At 37.3% G+C, this 12,790-nt stretch overlaps 1 pseudogene; it reads right to left on the reverse strand.

Annotated features, from left to right (window-relative positions):
- Nucleotides 1-2,529: 2,529 nt before the first annotated feature.
- LOC101562160 lies at nucleotides 2,530-3,260 on the reverse strand (annotated as a pseudogene).
- Nucleotides 3,261-12,790: the final 9,530 nt, after the last annotated feature.

Raw genomic sequence — 12,790 nt, forward strand, 5'->3', positions numbered from 1 at the left:
GCCTTGGCCTTCTGGCAAAATGTTTGCATCATGGCATTGAAAATGTTTCTTGATCTTTTCATAGCTTATTTCATTAAAACTTCTGATAAATAAAAATTCTTAGATTGATGCTTCATACTGCAAACTGACATAAAATATTTCTTTTAAAAGTAATAAAAGTAATCACTGATATTCAATTATTTGTCCAATCTTGCATAACTATATCTGTTAATCTGAGCAACAGATTTGAAGATAAAAATACATTCTATAACGACCATTGGTGATTTCTTATTCTTGTTTTGAAAATCTGTAACATATATATTGTTGTATGTTATCCTGTTTCTGCGTTTGTATGTACTATTTGTCTTTGCTTTTGTTTTTACTCTTCAAATTAAAATAAAATAAAATTTTTTAAAAGTAACGTATTCTCATTAAATATACCAATATAAACATTACACAGTTACCCTAAAACCCCCAATCAGGAGATAATAACTCTAAAATGTTAGTGTACCTTTCAGTTTTATGAAAAGTCAAGTGTAGGTCAGACATTTACATATATTATGCATAACTAAAATTATTCCATATGTATGGTTATATAGTCTGCTTCACTTAGCATTTTGTTGTGAGATTTTCATTACAGAAATAAATCATTCTTAAAAACCTAATGACTATGTATTATTTAATTATGTTGATCTTCCAAAATCTGTTTTTATATACTATAATTGTCTGATATGTGGGCTGCTTCTGATATTTCATTTTTACTATTCAAATGCATTAATAAGTATCTATATCTTCACTTTATTCCCTAGGAATTGTCTATGACTTGTTTAACACCTATAAGTTACTTCCATTTGCAAATTCATTTATAATATACATTCCTTTATAATTCCTTCATAACATGGTATAATGTGATTAAAATTTTTATTTCATATAACTCAAGATCATTTTAATCCCTTTGTTTTCCTTATTAGAAAACAAAAGGATTAAAGTATATAATGTGCCCTAAAGTATACCCATGAAAGTTTGATTGGAGCCAAGGCCCTTAGGAGGGATTGGTACCTAAGAAATGAGATTGTTATATCATCTGAAAAAAAAGAAGAAAATTAATCTTTTGGCTTCAGGTTCAGACTTAAGAATTACACTGAGAGTGAAATTTCTAACATTTAATACTAACATTACTCAAAGCGTCTCTAGTGAGTACTAATTTCTTCTTTTTGATGTTAAACAGAGAAAGGAGAAGCTGAGAGTCTGAAATTGTTGCAGCAGAAGTTCTCTGTATTTCCATGGGTCACTATAAACAGCAGACTTTGGACATCTGGACTAAGTTACACAAAACACTCTTCCTCAGTATCTAGCAACAAAAAGAGAAATCAGTTAATTGGTCCTAACAATAAAACAAAGAAAGAAGTCAAATCTGGCAGTGTAAGGATTGGTACTCACAAAGAAAGCAACAGAAGGTCTTCATAGGAGTAGAAGGTTCAGATCTATAACATCTCTGCAAATTGTAAATAAATAAACCTATCAACGAAAGGAAAGAAAGATGCTAATATATAAGATATTTTTCATGAAAATTTATAGTGGTAAAATTAAGAGTGATTTTTTAAGATCATTTTGTGTCTTTTAATTTTCATTTTTAGGTACTGGGGATTGAACTCTGGACCCTGTGCTTGCCAGGCATTAAAAATTTGTTTGAAGTTATTCCAACATGTAAAATGTCTTTTAGGCATATGTGGCATCATTAATGGATGCAAATACTCACAAATAACTATTTTTACTTAAAACTATACCATATATTTCTATGCCTTCTCTAGAATACTGAGGCCTGAGGTAGTCAGGTAGTTGAACTCTTTCTCTAAATGAGTTAGCTTTTACCAATATTCAACAGTCTCCATGCCGTGAGGACAAATAAGCAGGAATCCCTCAACTCTTCAGGTTCACGGAAGGAGGAGGACCAGGCTATCCTGTGTGTTCTCTCTTCTGAAATCTGCATTCTTGTGAGCAGGCTTTTGTTTTTAAGCCTGAATTATTGAGAACTTGTTTTAGTTATCACTACAAATTAGGAATAACAGAAATTTGCATTTTCTTTCTTTTTAAAAAACAATTTTATGTATTTGGTACAGGATCTCCCTATGCAGTTCTGACTCATAGTGATCCTCCTGTTTCAGCCTCCCCAGCACTGGGATTACAGTTGTGCACCATCTCGGCCATCTCAGTATGCCTGGGCTGCGACTGGGGTGGCATGTGGTATGAGGGATCAAAGGTCCTAGCACTTGCCTAGGCAGGTACTTCAACTTCTGATCTATCTCCACAGCCCTGAGATTTACATTTTCATTAAAAAAATTATACCTGCATTCAAACCATTCCTGACTCCACTGTCACCATTGTAATTAAAATTGTTGTTCTGAAAATAATATTTTTAAGCAAAATTCAATATTAGAAAACAATATATGACTAGAGTGGAACAATCTCAACAATTATTCAATGCCTGGAAAACAGGTTGTATAACAAGTTTAGAACAAGCTACTTACTCAGCAGGAATAATATAACATGTTAGTAAGATTCTGAACTTAAGAAAACTGCATCCTTTGCAGATGATGCCTTATGTACAACTACATTAGTTTCCAGGGCATTGAGGACAACAAAACATATAAAGTAGATTAAATCCAAGCTACTTTAACTTTCCACCATTCTCTTGAGTATTAAACCAAGCCACCTTTGGCCACTTGCAGCGGTGTTTTTTCTTCTTTATTTTCAGTGTAAGTATTTGCTCCTTGGGATGCCAGCAGCTTTGCTTCTTCCACTCTGTCCTCATCACAGGCTAAGTGTCCTTGGCTGCGGCCTGGTGCATTGCTGTAGCCTCATAGTGGTCCTTAGCATCTGGATTAGCCCCACATCTAGCAACATCACATCTAGTAACATCACATCATGCCTGTTTTTGGAAGCAGCGTAATGGAGAGGAACACATCCATCTTGATGGATGGCATTCTCCTGAGCACCTTTTCTCAGCAGGGCCTTTACTACCTTGTCCCAGCCGGCAGAAGCATCAATATGACAAGGAGACCAGCCAGTGTCATCTGTAGCACTCGCTGGCACTCCAAGCAGGAGCAAGAACTCAACACTCTCTGTGTGTCCTGCTGAGCATGCCCAAGCAGTGCAGCCCGGCTGTCCTGGTCAGTTCTGGTGGCCAGGGACTTGTCGGCCAAGATGCTCTCCTCCAACTCTTCCAGCTTCCCACTGCAGGCCAGGTTACAGACCATTAGGGTGGACACACTCCCCTCCATTTTGCTTTCTCACGAGCTCGAGAAAACACTTTTGCAAAGCCCCCTAAAAGTCATATTCTAAGGTAAAGCAAGACCTATTTAACAAAACATGTAACTTTTGTATCTGACAAGGTCAGTCAAATCCCCTTAGGACTTACCCTGAAACCCTGTACAGCAGTTTGTAGCTCTTTTGTCAGCATCAGCCATGTGGATGAGTCATGGCCATTGCTTGACCAATTTGCTCTCTGTGAAAGCCTGAGAGAATCTTTTCTCTCTATATGGATTTAAAGTTTAGCATATCAATGATTGGTAGAAAATACCTGATCCATGTTAAGTCCAAGGCATTTGATATTCAGACGGATCCTGATGTTAAGCTCAACGGCCTATGTTCTAGGGTAATAATGTAATTAATCTTCTCTTCTGGAAGGTTAACAACTTAAATTTACAGACCAAAAAATTAGAGAAAAAGAAGGGTTTAGGAGGATAGTGACCATTTTGTCCCTAGCCCTTCAAAGTCAGTGAGGACTCAGGACATAGGAGAATCTGTACTGTAACATCCTGTAACTCAGTGGTGTTTTCTGATGGAGGAGACTATGGGGCCACCCAGGAAAGTCATTGATGATGTAGAGTGTGCCTAAGGAGAGTCACATGGAGAGAAAACATTCTCTCAGGCTTTCATAGAGAGCAAATTGGTCAAGCAATGGTCATGACTCACCCACATGGCTGACGCTGACAAAAGAGCTACAAACTACTATACAAGGTTTAAGGCTAAGTCCTATGCAGCAGAAAAGTATAGGAACAAGATATAAAATGTAAAGCCATATTAATATGCTGAGCTGTACAAGGTTCAAGTCAATAACTTCTGACATTGTCAGTCATGCGGATAAACCATTACTATCATATACTATTGGACTATATTGGATTACTCTGCTGAATTCATGCATCTACAATATATGAATGGCAATGGAATACACTTCTCTGACAAAAGTAAAGAAGAAAGGGTGATATAAATGAAGGACCATTTTGTAGTGAAAAATATATATGTATCTGTATATACAAAATAGCATAATATACAGCTACTTTCTCTTAATTAAATGAGAAGAAAGTTTTGAACTAATAGTGTTTAGACAAGAAATCATGTCTGCATCTTGTACTGTGAATAACTACTACAAAGACAACAATATGCATTGTATTAATTATTGTAACTGTACTACTAACCTGTTTTGAAACTGTCTCATTGCTACTTCTTTCTCAATAAAATTATTTAGAAAAAGAAAAATCAATACACAATTGTTAAATAATCAGCAATAAAACCAATAAATAAAAGTGATTCTCTATGATTTCAAAAAGTAAAATAAAGGTAATATTTCAGATCGTTCTTCTGAGACTGAAAAGTACATTTACCAAGCTAGACCATTGCTCTCATTTTACCAAGAATGTCTCAATGCTAAAGCCAGTTAGTGAACTACAGCAGACATTCTAGGCTGAGCCCTTCACTCTGTCTCTTTCTTGACTGCTTAACAACAAAGGGGTTGCTCCTCCCCTGAATAATGGAGTGATATATACTCTGCTGTCTGTGGTGGTGTTCACGGGCTCTTAGTTGCAGGAGTGCTTAATTCTGCATTATGATTTAATTTCCATGCACAGTTCTCTTGCTGTTTCTCTCAGTTTGTATTCTCCCCCAGAGCAATGAACCATTGATTCTTCAAAGTTCTTTATGTTCCTTTCAGATGGAGGTAGTTTTACTAAGCTGGGACAAATCCCACTAGAGAGATTGATCCATTTTCAAGATCTCAAGTGCCTATAGCTCCAGGTGCCAGGAACTCAAAAAAGAGGAGCAGATTCATTGACTGGAACTAAAATGACCTGAGGCCCAACTGTATGTATCTAATTGGCCCATAAATCTCAAAGTCTTCAAGACAAAGCCTTCTTCACGTTATAGATGCAAATTCTCTCTCAAAACTACATGTGTTCTTTTGTGATTTCAGTGGACTAATTTCCCTACTATAAAACTTTAATATGATATTTATAAAACACTATATTTAGACTCCCCAGGCTTAAATTCTAGTGTCACTGCTTCTTAATTTTATGGGATTACACAATTTATTCACCATTTCTGTGTCTTAATTTTCTCTTTTGTCAAGTAAAGAAAATAACAACGACTACTAAATTAGCAAATGCTTTACTACAGGTGTACATCACAGACCACAGACATAACAAATGAAAGATTAGAAAATGACGATGTGTTATGTACTATGACTGCTGTATTATTACTGATATTAGTGTTACTGGTGCTAGGAAGAACTAGAAAAAGAGTAGGGAGGGAGCCTTCATGGGCTGATATTTATACAACCTGCATTGCTTTACTGCTGTTGACACTATGTCGAAAAATTCAACATGGGAGTATGTGAAAAATAGAAATTCAGTGTGCTTATTGGACAAATTTATTATTTTCCAAGAAAATAATCAGATAACATAGGTCTGGGACAGTAAAGCCCACCTATATACACACATGCTCATGAAAATCAGAAAAGACATCTTTTCACACAGACAATACGTTAATGAATTAGATTGCTTTAGACACCTGCCTGTGAGAAATAAATAAAAATGATATAAGTAGAATTGCTTTATTAAAAGTCAGGCTTCTGCCTGCTTAGGCAGATGTAGCAGCCAAGCTTTGATCCCCAGTGTGCCGTGCCAGCCCCACCCTCTGGACACACTGAGACAGAGATTGAGACCGGGTGTGGTGGTGTACACCTGTAATCCCAGCTCGTTGGAAGGCTGAACACAGGTGGATCACTATGATCTGATCTACATACTGAGACCCTATAGACCCATACTTAAAAAAAAAAGTCAGGCTTCTACAAACATATTTTCATAGCTGATGGAAGAGTATTTCAGTAAATAGCTTCACTTTTTGATTCACAACATAGAAAACAGTTTGCCAAATTTTAAATTGTTAAAAACATTTAATTCTTGTCATTTATTGAGTATTTTCTTTCATATTTTATTTTAATTAAATTGAAAAAGATAGTTCTTAATGATTATAATTCTTATAATCCATGATAGAAAAATGGGACTTTCCTCTAAGCCTAGTACATTTCTAAGCACATAGCAGACATCTAGAAATGTGTTTGTAAAAATGTTGTTGTGAGTACATATCCAAGATGCTATTAGGAAGCCACAGAATGATAGACAATTAGGACTAGAAAGGATTTTCATTCTCATTTTATCCTGGCTTTTCACTTTCTAGGTTAAAAGCTGGCTATTTTGAAGCTACGTTGGGGAAACAGAAGAAACTTGTCCTTCAACTCAAGTTGCACCAACTCCAATGGAGACATCTTTCCTTAACAATGACCTGATTGTGATCTGGGAGACTGCATATGCCAGAAAAGACCTCACCCTCCATGACACCTGTTGCACCAAGTGGATATATGGCCGATTATTAAGGGCAGAAGAGAGGGTCTGACTGTGCTAGAAGCACTGGGACAAATGTCACGGGCTGACTTGGTAATAGTAGGTGATGCTAACATTGCTCTTAGGAAGACTTGGCTGGACTGTTTGGAAGAATGGATGCAGGTGAGGTGGGCCAGAGAGACATTCTAGGCAAAGGGACATATGTGCTAAGCATAGAAACATGGAAGAACAAGGCATAAGGGAGAACAACAGGCAGGAAAACATTTTATATGCAGAAACTTTCCAGAGATTACATTTTAAAACCTAACATCACCATGATCTGACCTTCATGGATGATATATATTTAAAGAGTCTGATTTTGTCTCTGGGACAAAGTGTAAGATTTGTAAGAACAAAACTGACATGACTGGCTGGTACTAGATTGTCTTGGCTGCATGAATGAATTATTGAGGTTTTCCTGAAATCTATGAAATATAATAAGAGCTATTGAAATAATTCAGGAATGAGACAAAGATTTGAGTTAAACAACAAGCCATTGGCCTGGAAAATAGGAGCACATTTGACAGAATCCTGAGACATAGTACTCGCATGAAGTCAGCACCTGTTAGAAGTGAGTTGTGAGGGAGTAGAGATCATAAACCTACACCATTCCTAGATCCCTGTACTGGTGGAAGAACAACTTTTAGGGTGAGCTGTTGAGACTGTAAGTGAAATCTATGTGGTTCAGGATACATATCCAGGTGGAACTCTTCATCAGAAATGTGGAAGAAAATCTTGGGCAGGGAACAGAGATTTAGAAATGTATGTGGAAGATGTAGATTTTGTTGATAAAGTTGTTGTAGTTAAAATGATTGGGGGCTAGCCAGATAGCTCAGCTGATTAAAGTGACTGCTGAGGCAGACATAGGGACGAGGATTCGATCCCCATCACTACCTGCCATGCCAGCACTGCCTGCAGGGCACGCTGAGACAGTGATTGAGACCAGGTGTGTTGGCATGCATGTGTAATCCCCGCACTTGGGAGGCTGAAAACAGTAGAATTACTACAAGTCCAATCTGTGTAGTGAGACTCTGCAGACCCTGTACTAAAATACATAAAATAAAATAAATAAATAAAGTAATTGGGGTGGATATATTATGGAGGGGGAATATAACTGCAAAAAAGTGAATGATGAAGACCCTTAAAAATTACCAGCATTCAATGATGTGGTAAAAGAAAAAAATTTAAAAAATATAATATTTTATGTTAGCAAAATAAATCATTGCTAACACCTTATGATATATGAGATCAGCTTACATAACTTGATGTTGAATATACACAGCTCATGCCATGTTCTCTGTGCAGTCTTAGTCACAAGCTCCATTCGTATTAAGAAATACCAATTAGCCTGGCATGGTGTCACATGCAAGATCCTGTTTCAAAAAGAACAAAATCAATTAAACTATCCGTTGGAGAGAGCCCTCTGTCGAGCAGGGCATAGTAAGCTACATTTCTAGGAGTAAATTTGATTACCATTATGATGCCAACTTGAAGCCAGGAATGGTAGCATATGCTTGTAGTCCTAACCCTCCGAGGGACTGAGGCAGGAGGATTCCGAAGTTGGAGCCTAGAACTTAGTGAGAGCCTATCTCAATAAACAAACACCAGAAAAACAAACAATCAGAACAAAATAAAACAAACAGCTGGAGATGCAGTTCATCCCTGAAGTCCTGGGTCAAGGCTCTGTGTTGAAGAAAAAGTTGTCTTGATCATGCCAAGACCAAAAATACTATTATACATAAATACAACTTGCAAGTCCAAGTTTCTTCTTATTAATATATATTTTCAGAGCCATTTGTTTTACAATAGTATAATATAACATAGAAGCATTGTGCTCAAAGGAAAAGCAATTGTATTAAGCACTTGAAATAGCAGATGAGTGGGCTGGCCAGATAGCTCAGTGGACTAAAGCACCTGCTTAGGCAGAGCGCAGGGGCTGGGGGTGCAATCCCCAGCTGGCCCTGCCCCTGGGGTACACTAAGACTGGATGGGGTGGTGTGCACCTGTAATCCCAGCACTTGAGAGGCTGAAAAACAGGAAGGATCACTACAAGTCCTATCTAGTAGTGAGACTCTGTAGACCCTGTACTAAATACATTAAAAAAAATAGCAGATGATGGAAATTGGTCAACAAAATGTATTATCCGAACTACTCAGAGGCTGTATAATTTGATTATTGAAGAAACCATAGTTTACACTTTGGTACAACTCAGAGCCTGTGCAAGCTAATGAAAAGAAAACATATTAAAGAGTGAGTTCTTAAATCATAAGATGAGCAATGTATATTTCCAAATGTTTTATTTAAAATTATGTCTGGGCCATGCCCACAGTTTATAGCTGCTTAAACACTCAACAGTATAAAACAGTGCTATACTGTAAACATGTTTAGAATGAATCATGTTGCAGACCTTCCTTAAGCTCCTCATGAAACTATATGGCTTAACATTGATGCTGGTCTGAAATCTTGCACCTTCTTGATATATTAATGAAAAAGATAAAGGATGATTGTAGAATTTGATTTGCATGAAATATCAGGAAATAGTGTTCAGTAAAACTGTTTGACATTTTCAAACCAAGATAAGATTACAGATAAAGTGATTCTAAAATCTGTTTTAAATAAAAGATGAATCTTTATGTTAGCGTTGGTAACTGACTAATTGAAACTACTTAATTGCTTCATGTCAGATTTAGAAAGCAATGTTTTAAACTCACTAACATTTGCTGCAAAATCTTCATAGATCTTTTCAAAGACTTAATAAGACCCTGAGACATTACTAGAATAAGTCAGATGATTAAAAATTTATTTAGACACAATTATCTCATAACATACAACAACATACATGATGGAGGTTATTTTTATTCTATTAGAAATTTAAGACATATGAAATGATTAGCAGAATAGACTCTTTTAACACCAGACGTGAATGCCATTTTCCACATACAAACTCTTCAGCTGAATAAAAGTATCCATGGAAACCTTCCTTACCTGTTAGAAGTTCTAATATGCATGTACAAGGTTATTTTCTTTTGTATTTTATTTTAACAGAAACGTGAATAGAATGAAAAGCACCAAACTGCTAGAAACCTTTGAGGCCTTACATAACAGTTTAGCACAAATCTCATTATATATTTATATTTTCTATCTTTCACAAAACCAAACCACTACATAGATTATGTTCATTAATATATATAACAAAGGCTATTAGATGCCCTTTCATAATTATGGAAACAGATTTATGATTTTATTATTTAGCTTAAGAGCCACAATGATGCACATCTAATCTAATATTAGTAGTAATATTTCATCATTTCCCAGGCAAAGAAAATATATGTAGTAAGGAAACAAAATATAAATCTTCCTAAAGGTAGCTTGTATCTGGATAAAAAGTAGAATTGAAGTGAAAATTAATGGTCATTTTTTTAAAATTTTTTTATTAATATCAAATTCGCACAATGAAACAACTGTGAAAATCAGTGAAGTCTACACAAATAAGAACAAGCCAAGAAGATGAAGTTAGAGCTTGCATGGTACAGAAGTCAACCACCATCACTGTCAGGTGGCAGAGGCTCCTAGACAGGCAGAAGACGAAGCAAGCTTTGCAGTGGGGAGCAGAGAAGGCTCCAGTGTGCCCTGCTCAGAGGCAGTGGGCAGCGGAAGCGGGACGCCGCTCACTTGAATAGATGTCTGATGAGTATGGCAAGGGATTCAGACTTGGCTGGCACCGTTAATCCTACAGTGAAAATAGGGCACGAACAGGAGCAGAAACTGGGGAAGATATGATTCAGCAGGTGCTGACCATTTTGGATCATACTGCCACAGACACTGTGACTCACCTTCCCGGACTGGTGTATTGGTGGGCGGAGTTCTGCTGTTACATGTACTGCTTGATGGTTGTCCATTCATGACCCAGTCTCTCAGAATTAAAGACTAAGTGCTTTTATCCATGAGATAAAAGCAGACATGTAAAAAAAAAGTGGGCCAACAGCAGGAAAATGAGTAATATTGAGAGAAAATTTCAGCAGAGGGAGGGGAAATTAAATAAACGGAAAAGTATGTGAATTTTAGGTAGGAAATAAAGGTGGAGCTGGGGCTAGTAAAGGAAGTGAAAATGTTAAGTCTTTCATCTGTTCCTTTTCTGAAGGTGATGTTCCAATATGAACCACTGTGTTTATCACAGCAGGTCCAAACATTCTTTACCAAATTAAGAAATGTTCAATTACACAGAAATATTAAATACATAGGATAGACAATCTAATGAGATATGAAAGTTCCTTGCTATTTCAGTTTTTCACATTATTTATGTTGGTGAAGTAGGATTCTTAAAATTAGATTAAATCACATTTCTGAAGAATTATTTGGAGATCAAATATCTCTGTTCAAGGGCATGTGAGCAAGGAAACGGGCACATCTAGCACGAAGCATGCAATAGTCCTTACTGTGTGGTTCAGCAGTTCTGCCCGAGCTCCCCTTGCATTGCTCAGGTCCTGTGGATCTGGATCCTTCTGTTCCCAAGCCCATCTGTGCTCTGCTGGCAGCTGAGGGCCACTCTTCATAGTGCACATTTTGTTTAAAAACAAAACCAAACATAGGAAATAACCCAGTCTTTTAACTTCAGTGTTGCAGGTGAGAAGTTACAATGTTACAAGTCACCTTGGAGAAGAGAAATTCAACAGGTACATGAGAGGCCTCAGCTCAAAGGTCAGTGTGCAGTTCCTGCCCCTTAGCTCAATGTGACTTCAACAACCTCTGGTAGAGATAAGGAAGCTTGTCACTGGAGCTATTTAGTTCTATTCTCCAAGGAGAGGAGAACAAAGGTTTTTGTTTCACTATACTTATTTGAAAATCATTCTTTCGGGGCTGGTGAGATGGCTCAGTGGTCTAAAGTACCTACTTAGAACAAGCTTAGCAAAGCACAGGGACCGCGGTTCAATCCCTCAGCACCACATGCCAGCCAGCTCCGCCCTCTGGTGGGCTGAGCTGGCCACACATGCGGCGTGAGCGCGCGCGCGCGCACACACACACACACACACACACACACACACAAATAAAAAAAAAGAAAATAAAATCATTCTTTCAATTCCTTGAAACTTTTCAAGAAAACCTGGGTCTGCTTCATAACTGTTATGATCATCTGGAAAGTAAACAATGGGGAGAGAAGATTCATAGTAGGCTATCCCACCAGGCTGATCACTTACAGGGGGATGTTTTTAGTTTATTCAATATTGTTAATTAGGGATGGTTTTAACTTTATGTAAATAGTATGAACCATTGAGTTCAGGACAATTCATGGTGTTGGGAACTATTTTTCACATATGCCCTTCTAGTCCATGAATTTTGAAGACTCTAAATGCTTAAATTCTGAGCTATCATGCATTACAAACACATTCTGACCAAGTCTGTGTGTCAGGGTGAATATTCATTCTGATCAGCAGATTTTGGAGCTACCCCAGCTAATGTAGTGCCCACAGTAGATGCCCTTTGTATATATTCACCAATCATCTATCTTCATCCTAAGCTTAACCTTCTGCCATATTTTCGTTATGATTTCTTTATTGGCATTAACGATAGACCCCAGTCTTTTTCACTAGGATCTCTGCCTCCCTTTGCCACTTACTTTATTGAAAAATAGTGAAAGATTTCTCAAACCTGCATCTCCTTGATCATGTCATATTTAAACAATGCTTATTGAAACCATAATTTTTATCCTCCCTGAAAGAAGGCTACTGGTCTGCAGCTCCCAAGAACTTGTACCACACAGTTAAGATGGCTATGCTTATTGAATGTGCCAGTGGTTTTTGTGCCAGTTATGAATATTACATAATGTCTTTCTGTGCACATAGAGGTAGGAGTATATAGTTGGGTCCCAAATTTTCTGATCAAGGGGATTATGGGGCCAAAGAGGAAAGTGATAGATGATGCAGAGTGTGCCTAAGGAAAGTCACATGGAGAGAAAACATTCTCTCAGGCTTTCACAGAGAGCAAATTGGTCAAGTAATGGCCTTGACTCATCCACATGGCTGATACTGACAAAGGATATACAAACTGCGATACAGGGTTTCAGGATAAATCCTGAGGGGACTTGACTGACCTTATCA

The sequence above is a fragment of the Octodon degus genome, unplaced genomic scaffold (assembly GCF_000260255.1).
Source record: "Octodon degus isolate 3935 unplaced genomic scaffold, OctDeg1.0 scaffold00186, whole genome shotgun sequence".
In the NCBI taxonomy this organism is placed as follows: Eukaryota; Metazoa; Chordata; class Mammalia; order Rodentia; family Octodontidae; genus Octodon; species Octodon degus.